This window comes from Xenopus tropicalis, chromosome 10 (assembly GCF_000004195.4).
Source record: "Xenopus tropicalis strain Nigerian chromosome 10, UCB_Xtro_10.0, whole genome shotgun sequence".
In the NCBI taxonomy this organism is placed as follows: Eukaryota; Metazoa; Chordata; class Amphibia; order Anura; family Pipidae; genus Xenopus; species Xenopus tropicalis.
The window spans coordinates 14,609,029-14,618,791 of record NC_030686.2 but is presented as its reverse complement, the minus strand read 5'-3'; positions in this window follow the sequence as shown (position 1 = coordinate 14,618,791).

Below are 9,763 nucleotides of genomic sequence, written 5' to 3'. Positions count from 1 at the left end.
GGGAAGGGACTGTGGCTGTGGGATAGCAGGTATAGTAGGGAGAGATGGTGCCTATAGTAGCAGTGGGGGGATAATAGCCTCTGGGAAGGGACTGGGGCTGTGGGATAGCAGGTATAGTAGGGAGAGATGGTGCCTATAGTAGCAGTGGGGGGATAATAGCCTCTGGGAAGGGACTGGGGCTGTGGGATAGCAGGTATAGTAGGGAGAGATGGTGCCTATAGTAGCAGTGGGGGGATAATAGCCTCTGGGAAGGGACTGGGGCTGTGGGATAGCAGGTATAGTAGGGAGAGATGGTGCCTATAGTAGCAGTGGGGGGATAATTGCCTCTGGGAAGGGACTGTGGCTGTGGGATAGCAGGTATAGTAGGGAGAGATGGTGCCTATAGTAGCAGTGGGGGGATAATAGCCTCTGGGAAGGGACTGTTTCACTTCTGCCCAGATTCCAGTTAAAAATGTGTCATACAAGTTATTCCCTGAAATTGCCCCGCCGCATCTGCCATCCTGCCGGCGACTTACATGTTCGCCGGTGGGATGGCAGAGGTAGGCAACTCGGGGAGATTAGTCGCCCGCGAACAGGGAGTTTTATCGCGGGCGACTAATCTCCCCCGTGTGCCAGAGCCCTTAGACTCTGTTAACCTAAGGCAGTGTTTACCAGACTTCTTTAGTTGAAGCCCACTATTGGAGTTAAGCCTTTGATCAGGGTCCTCTTATCTCAAAATAAGATTATAGATATAGGCAAGAATCAACAATAGTCCCAATAATATCTAAAAAAAGTGCACTCTCCACCCCAACTGATATTTAAGGTGGGCATTAGGAATATCTTGGTGAGCCAAGAGGTAATTTCCTCAAATCTCACCCTAATGGGCCTTTAGCTGAGCCTCCTCCATACCCCACAGTTTGGGAACTACTGGTCTAGGGGTTTGCCAAGCACCCTTTAGTTTGTTGGGGGTGCCTTATACAATGTTAAACATCATCTGGATGGCTGTGGTTTACCCGTGCCTGAGTTGACCCATTTTCTAGTATTCACCCCCCTGCCATTAAATCATTTTGCTTAACTGGATTGATTACATACATCCTAGTCCCAAACTGACTCCGAGGCTATAAATCCAGGCCCGGCACAGATGTTTTCCTTATAGTGATAGGCTGATACACCCCAAAAGTGAGGCATCATTCCAGTCCTCCCTCAGATGGAAAAAAGCTTGACTCAGCAGTCATCAAATTAGGTTTAAAAATAGCAAAAGAGTGTTGACTTTATCACACTTTATATATCTCGGTGACAGCCCATAACGCCCCTCAATAAAAATGTCTTTATAAACATTCATGCCAGCAGACGGATATGTGTCATGGGTTAAAAGTTTAGAACCGCTGGAAACTAACGTAATATAATGATGGTTGGTGGAGGCTGACGGGAGATGTAGTTTGGCAACAGCTAGAGTGCTGGGAGTTGGTATATTATATATATGATTTCTTTGAAGGCCAATTTAGGTTAAGGGCATTGGCCCTGGGCAACTAGCATCATCCAGGACATGATTACTGACTTCCTTTCTATTTTTTATTTTCATCCTTAATATTGCAGTAAAAAAATAGGAATTTATTTATAAGGGACATATAATATATGATACCGGTATATATAATATATAATATAATGATAGCTTATTAAACTGAATATATTTAAAGAGAATGTGCATACTAAAAAGAAAGTTATCCTCTAAAATCCTTAGAAAATGCTCCAGACAACAGTGAAAGCAGCATCTTATCACTTCCTTCTCATTGAGCAACAATACCTTGGGGCAGATTGCCACCTTAACCCTATCATTTCTACAGTCACTGCATGGACTGAGAGAGTCAATGGCAGAAGAATGACATGAAAGGGACTTAAGGTGGCCATTTATGGTCAATTAAAGCTGCCAACTCTGCTCCAGCCCAAGTTGGCACCTTATTTGCCTCCCAACCACATTCCCGACCACTGACTGGCCACAAATTAACCAGATATCTATGAGTTTGAAAATCCCATTGGACAATGATCAAAACACCACATTGACACTGTCCTCCTTCAGTGGATCTACCTAGGTCCCCAATGATGATGTGATTGTTAGCCCAAACTGTAACAGCATCTCTTTAAGCTTAGAACTGTCCCCCTATACTTATATATGGGCAACAGAGGAGGGCAATGGAGAAGCACGTGAATACTCTCCACACTGTGGTCAGACAGGTTCTGAGGGCAGATTTTTAATTATGTAATCAAAAGCTTTGATTTTTCACATTTATGATTCATTATGTCAATTTTCTCAAATGTGCAGACATTTCATAATATGTTTTTGTGCAATATTTCCGCAGGCTTATGTTGAATGGATGTACGAACCTATGCTGAGAATTTCTGATTAAGTCGAGTGCTGGAATTCTTTCATAAAACAAACACTGGAGGGGCCTCTCAGCTCCCACCCAGCATCCTGCAGCTCCCCACCCCAGCATCCTCCAGCTCCCCCCCAGCATCCTCCAGCTGCCCCCTCAGCATCCCACCCAGCATCCTCCAGCTCCACTCCCCAGCATCCTGCAGTTCCCCACAGCATCCTTCAGCTCCGCCCCAGCATCCTTCAGCTCCCCCCTCAGCATCCTACTCAGCATCCTGCAGCTCCCCCCAGCATTTTTCCCATCATCCTCCTCCCACCAGCTCCCCCCCCCCCAGCGACCTACAGCTTCCTTTGGCTCCATGCTCCATCCTCCAGCGACCTCCTGCCTCCTCCGGCTGTGTCAGTCCCCCGGCTCCCGCTGCATCTGAAGTTTTATACGGTTGCGCCCCGTGCGTTCTGACGTCACATGCACGCACGGGGCGCAACCAATCAGGAGTCGGCGGGCCGGATTAAAAAGGTAAACGGGCCGGATGTGGCCCGCGGGCTGTAGTTTGCCCACCCCTGATCTACAGGGAAGACATTTACTGTATATAATCGAGTATAAGCCTAGTTTTTCAGCACACAAAATGTGCTGAAAAAGTCGCCCTCAGCTTATACTCGAGTTGGGTGCCATGGGTCCCTCCAGACTAGCACCCTCTGTCCTTTGTGTGCAAATCACACCCCAACCAGACCCTCCAGTGCCCTGGCCCACTCCCAAATTCATCTTCATCTACCATCCTCACCTGTCCCATTCTGCACTAGTCATTGCACTTTATATTCTATATAAACCATAATTTTGAAGAATTTTAACTCTTTGAGTTTTAGCTGGGTTGCTGATTGAGCTTAAGGGGGTAGTACTCTTAAGGTATCATTGTTGATACCATATAGTTTCCCACCCTAGGCTTATACTCGAGTCAATAAGTTTTTCCAGTTTTCTTAGGTAAAATTAGGTACCTCGGCTTATATTCGGATCGGCTTATACTCGAGTATATACGGTATTTATAAAGAGATTTTTCATTCTCATTAACTTTTAGTATGATGTAAAGGGTAATAATCTGAAACAATTTGCATTTTGTCTTCATTTTTTATATTTGTGTTTTTTTTAATTAGTTCACTTTTTGTTCAGCAGCTCTCCAGTTTTGAAGTTCAGCAGTTATCAGGTTGCTAGGATCCAAATTACCTTAGCAACCAGCCATTCGTTTGAATGAGAGACTTATATAATTATAGAAGAGGACCTGAACAGAAAGAAAAGTAATAAAATTTAACAATAACAATAAAATTGTAGCCTTACAGAGCAACTATAGCTGAGTTCCTGGGGTTAGTGACCCTATTTGAAAGTTGGAAAGAGTCAGAAGAAGAAGGAAAATCATTAAAAGACTATTAAAAATAAATCATAAAGACCAACTGAAAAGATGCTTAGGACTGCGCATTCTATGACATACTAAACAGAAAGGTGAACCACCTCTTTAACTTAACTTTTAATAAAGTGGAATACAGATCGTGAACATCCAGCAACCCTCCAGCTGTTCCTAAAGTACACTTCCCAGCATCCCACAGCAGCCAAAGGTTCCTGGGAACTGTAGTTAAAAGGTTATAGAATTGCTGGTTGGAGGGCCTAAATTACGCAGTATTTTCCCCTAAGATTGTGGACTTTAGACTACCTGCAATGCCTGGGCCGCCCCTCCCAGCTCTATTTTTGCCTGAATTCCCAGTCGATGGGCTTACTGTTCCCACAACAGATTTTTCATTTGCCCCATACAGTACTGAGTGAATACTGTACTGCCCTGCAGGACACCTTCTCCGTATTCCAATTCAAACACAACACCTCTCATGTTTGGTGTAGATCACTTACACCTCCTCTTTTTTTTTTTTTCGTTTCCATGCAGATATGCCAACGAAATCTTCCTGCAATGGTGAGCTCAGAAGCTCATGGAATGAAGTGGGTGAAAACAAAATGCAGATTTAACCCCAAGAAGTTGCTGAGATGCTTTAAGAACCAGCAACACCTTAAAAATAATGTAAAATGATTTGTTTGAATTCAAACATCGATAGATGATAGATGATAGATAGATAGATAGATAGATGATAGATAGATAGATAGATAGATAGATAGATAGATGATAGATAGATAGATAGATGATAGATAGATAGATAGATAGATGATAGATAGATAGATGATAGATAGATAGATAGATAGATAGATAGATAGATAGATAGATAGATAGATGATAGATAGATAGATAGATAGATAGATAGATAGATGATAGATAGATAGATGATAGATAGATAGATGATAGATAGATAGATAGATAGATAGATAGATAGATAGATAGATGATAGATAGATAGATGATAGATAGATAGATAGATAGATAGATAGATAGATAGATAGATAGATAGACAGTACAGGTATTGGACCTGGTATGCCTGTTAACCCGTTCCTACAGCATCCAATGGAAATGGGCTTCTTTCATTCCAACTTGGAAATGAAGGAACAAGTCAGAGGTTTTGCTATAAGATGAAGATGTTATAGAGTGGCACTCTGTATTGGGCCTGTGCCTGTTTAAAAGGATCTGTTTAATAGGTTATTCATAGGCTATTGTGTACTATAATAATAATAATAATAATAATAATAACATTATTATTGTAGTTTTGAACCCTTATGCTTTTTTCTGTTGGTTGTTGTGTAAACAAACACTGGCTCATCCACTCTTAAGCTGGCCATACACAGAGAGAACAACTTATCTTGCCAGGTCACACAAATGGGCCAAGCCATTGGCCCTAGACTGCAGACTCATTTTCCAGCTTAAAACATACACAGTCTAGTAAGCTGCCAACTCAGTCAAGAGTGGCCTCCTACTATTGCTCCATATAACCCTCCCTAAAACTTCTCCTATTGCTCCATATACCCTCCCTATAACTCCTCCTATTGCTCCATATAACCCTCTCTATAGCTCCTCCTATTGCTCCATATAATCCTCCCTATAACTCCTCCTATTGCTCCATATAACCCTCCCTATAACTCCTCCTATCACTTCACATAACCCTCCCTATGACTCCACCTATTGCTCCATATAACCCTCCCTATAACTCCTCCTATTGCTCTATATAACCCTCCATATAACTCTTCCTATTGCTCTAAATAACCCTCCCTATAACTTCTCCTATTGCTCTATATAACCCTCCATATAACTCCTCCTATTGCTCCATATGACCCTCCCTATAACTCCTCCTATTGCTCTATATAACCCTCCCTATAACTCCTCCTATTGCTCCATATAACCCTCCATATAACTCCTCCTATTGCTCCATATGACCCTCCCTATAACTCCTCCTATTGCTCCATATAACCCTCCCTATAACTCTTCCTATTGCTCCATATAACCCTCCCTATAACTCCTCCTATTGCTCCATATGACCCTCCCTATAACTCCTCCTATTGCTCTATATAACCCTCCCTATAACTCCTCCTATTGCTCCATATAACCCTCCCTATAACTCTTCCTATTGCTCTATATAACCCTGCCTATAACCCCTCTATTGCTCCATATAACTCTCCCTAAAACTTCTCCTATTGCTCCATATAATGCTCCCTATAACTCCTCCTATTGCTCCATATAACGCTCCCTATAACTCCTCCTATTGCTCCATATAACTCTCCCTATAACTCCTCCTATTGCTCCATATAACCCTCCCTATAACTCCTCATATTGCTCCATATAACCCTCCCTATAACTCCTCCTATTGCTCCATATAACCCTGCCTATAACTCCTCCTATTGCTCCATATAACCCTCCCTATAACTCCTCCTATTGCTCCATATAACCCTCCCTATAACCTTTCCTATTGCTCCATATAACCCTCCCTATAACCCCTCCTATTGCTCCATATAACCCTCCTCTATATACCCTATCCCCAGAATGTCGCCTTCCTTTGAAGTCCTCCTTTATTTTCTTTACTATGAAAATGTCCTCCTCTATAAATCAGTTGACATGCCACCCCCACACACTTTCATAACTGTTCCTACACTGTGAGGTATTTTATTTGGCAAGTGGTAAAGTGCTTTAGATCGTCGATGCCTCCCCCGTTGATTTCCAAATCTCTATAGCAAAATATTTATCATGGAAATAGATGGCGTTTCCTGGGTGGGTCTGTATTGGATTGGAGAAGTATTTACTTTAGCAGACAGCACCATGATTAGTATTTTTATTTTGTTTTTATTTCTTCGATCTGTATGATTTATTCTCGTGATGGATTTGTGTATTCTGAGAAATAATAGATGTTGTTAAGCTTTTTGGACTGAATAAATTGTTTTTGCATAACATGCAACTATTCCGTAGGCTACTGGATTTTGTTTTGTTACAGAGCTTGACCTTCAGGCAGGTGAGGTCCTCCCAGATAAGCTTCTTGCACTACCAGCTCCTTATTGGAGAGGGGTGAGCTGTCAGACCTTGTTCATTTATAGCAAATAACTGTTGTCAACTTGTACCAGGTCTCACATTTGAGGTACATAATTACATAAATGGTCCCTATTTGGGGCCTTTGTATGTATGTATGTATGTATAACTTTATTTATAAAGCGCCACAAGGGTACGCAGAGCTGTACAATCTTACAAAATTACACACAGGGAGGACAAGTGTTAATAAATAAATACAATAAATAAGTATAAATACACAGGGAATAAGTGCCATGAGGTATGAGACACAGTAGGAAGGAGGTCCCTGCCCCGTAGAGCTTACAATCTAAGTACAATCTTTGTGGCAGCATTTCCCAAATAGGTTGTTAGGTGAATGTCATAGTTGTGCAATATTGGGTTTTTAGGTGACTGTGTCTAGCCACAACCAACTCAGAATGTTGATATTCGGACTGTTTAAACAAACTCTAACCAATCGAATCACTAGAATATTCAAAACACAAGCAAACTCTTAACTATAACGTACACTTATACTTATACTACTCTGTACTTCCTAGGTTAGCGTAGATCTGAGCTACAACCTAAAGTTGTAGGACTGAGGGTGTTCTTGGGTAGTTTATGAACTATAGCAAGTTGACCCCATGTTTTTCTTTACATGTAACTTTGTTATGAGCTAATAATGGTCTGGAAACCTCTGCTTTAAAGAAATCATGCCCGCTAAAGAAGACCGTAGTCTCTACCTACGTAGTAGGTTACCTGGTAAGCAGACCAGAGAGCAGTCTGGCAATACTTCCCTAACAGTCACATTGGGATATCTCATTGACCCCTGTCCTGTAGAACATACCTGAAAAAATTAAAAGTAGGTCAGTCTTTGATGTGTAGCATTTTATTTTCCAGGTCATTGAGGGAGATTTCCTACAAAGAGTTATTCTATCCTTAACCACTGAACTGTGGAGATCCTTTCCGTAGACATTATTTAACAAATCACCAAAAACCACATTCTTTTACATAATCAAGACCTCGGCATCTTCCCAGTAGAAGGTGGGCAGCTCTAGAGGACTCAAACTGGAGGCGAAGGAAGGCATGGTAGATAAGTAGGGATTCCTTTACAGAAAGGGCCATAAGGATATATGGGGCAATGGGAAACTCTGTCCAGGTCTAGCATATAGCAACCAATCAGATCCTGTCTGCCTGCTGAAGGCTTGCTATGGGTTACAGTAGTGCTTCTTTTTATAACACTGTTTCCCTCCAGTATAAAAGGAGAGCACACCTACGGCAGCATTATGCAGTATGTTGCTGACACATCTTGTTTCTCACTTTCAGGCTTGTCTGTGGAAGCGTGTTTTTGTTTTTTAAGAACTGGACATGCCCTTGCCATTAGGTCACATTGCTGTCTCACAGCACGGTGCAAGGAATGAGCGCTTTTGTAGACAGGTGTGTGCGCGGCAGTTCAGAGCAGACAGAATGTCTCCTGCAACTCCCACACTTTCCAGGACAAAGAGACTGCTTATTAAAGAATTATACATATGGAGCGCAGAGTCCTCTTCTCCGGCAGACAAGGTTTAGTTGGTAGTATTTACGTCTCCGTGCTACCTGTTATTCAACTTAACTCCTTGATACAATCACGGAACCGGCTATTGCACAGAGGCCTCCTTATCTGCATCCCCTAGTGATCTACTCTGTTATAATACTCTTCTTAGGGGCAGATTTACGAATCCACGAATAGGGATGTAGCGAACCTCAAAAAAAAAAGTTTGCGAACCCGTTCGCGAACTTACGCCAAAAAGCGCGAATATTCGCGAACTTTGCGAACCCCATAGACTTCAATGGGAAGGCGAACTTTAAAACCTAGAAAAGCCATTTCTGGCCAGAAAACTGATTTTAAAGTTGTTTAAAGGGTGCCACGACCTGGGCAGTGACATGCAGGAGGGGGATCAAGGGCAAAAACTTTTCTGAAAAATACTTTGTTGACACAGCGTTGCGTAAAACCGCAAAGGCAGCTGGCAGACCTAGCGGAAATACGCAGCGTTTTTTGCTATTTCGCACTATTAGCACCATGGAAACGGGATTTGCGTACACCAGTACTAGGCTGAAAAACGCCATGTGTGGCTTGTGCGGTGTTTTTAGGCCGAGAAAAAACGCAGCGAAAAAACGCAGCAGAAAAAGAAACGCGGCGAACCCAAATTGCGAACATACGCAAAAAGTTCGCAGACTTCCGAACTTGCGAACACGCGATGTTCGCGCGAATTAGTTCGCCGGCGAACAGTTCTCTACATCTCTATCCACGAATCGGAATCCCGAAAGGGAAAAAAGTGTATTGGAAATGAAAATTTTGCGACTTTTTCGTCGCCGTCGTGATTTTTCGTATTTGTCGCGACATTTTCGTCGCCGGAGTGACTTTATCGAATTTTGCGCGACCATTTCATCGCCGTCGTGATTTTTTCGCATTGAGCAATAGTATATTGGCGGAAAAAACAATCTGATTTTTTCGTGACGGCGACGAAAAAGTTGCGGAAAATATACAAAAAAGCTGCGACGGCGACGAAAAAATTGCGGAACATATGAAAAAGTCGCGACGGCAGCGAAAAAGTCGCAAAAATACCGATCATTATGAAAAAACGCATTCAGACGCCTTCGGACCATTCGTGGATTAGTAAATATCCCCCTTAGTGTCATAGGTCCCTATATACACTCCCAAATGAGGGACCATTCACACACACAGACACACACACTGGGAAATAAGCACTTTTTCCTCTTTATTGAATTATTAAGGGCTATAAGTCTTAGTTACAAATGTAGTGCAATATGCAGCATTCAAATTTTATTCACAGATTGCCACGTTTTTTTTACCCACAATGCCATGATTTATCCCGATGTCACAGCGGGTTGCTACACAGCTTGTTGACAGTAACTCCAGGGTTCCCTTGCGTCAATACATGCATTTGCTCATAATTCATCAG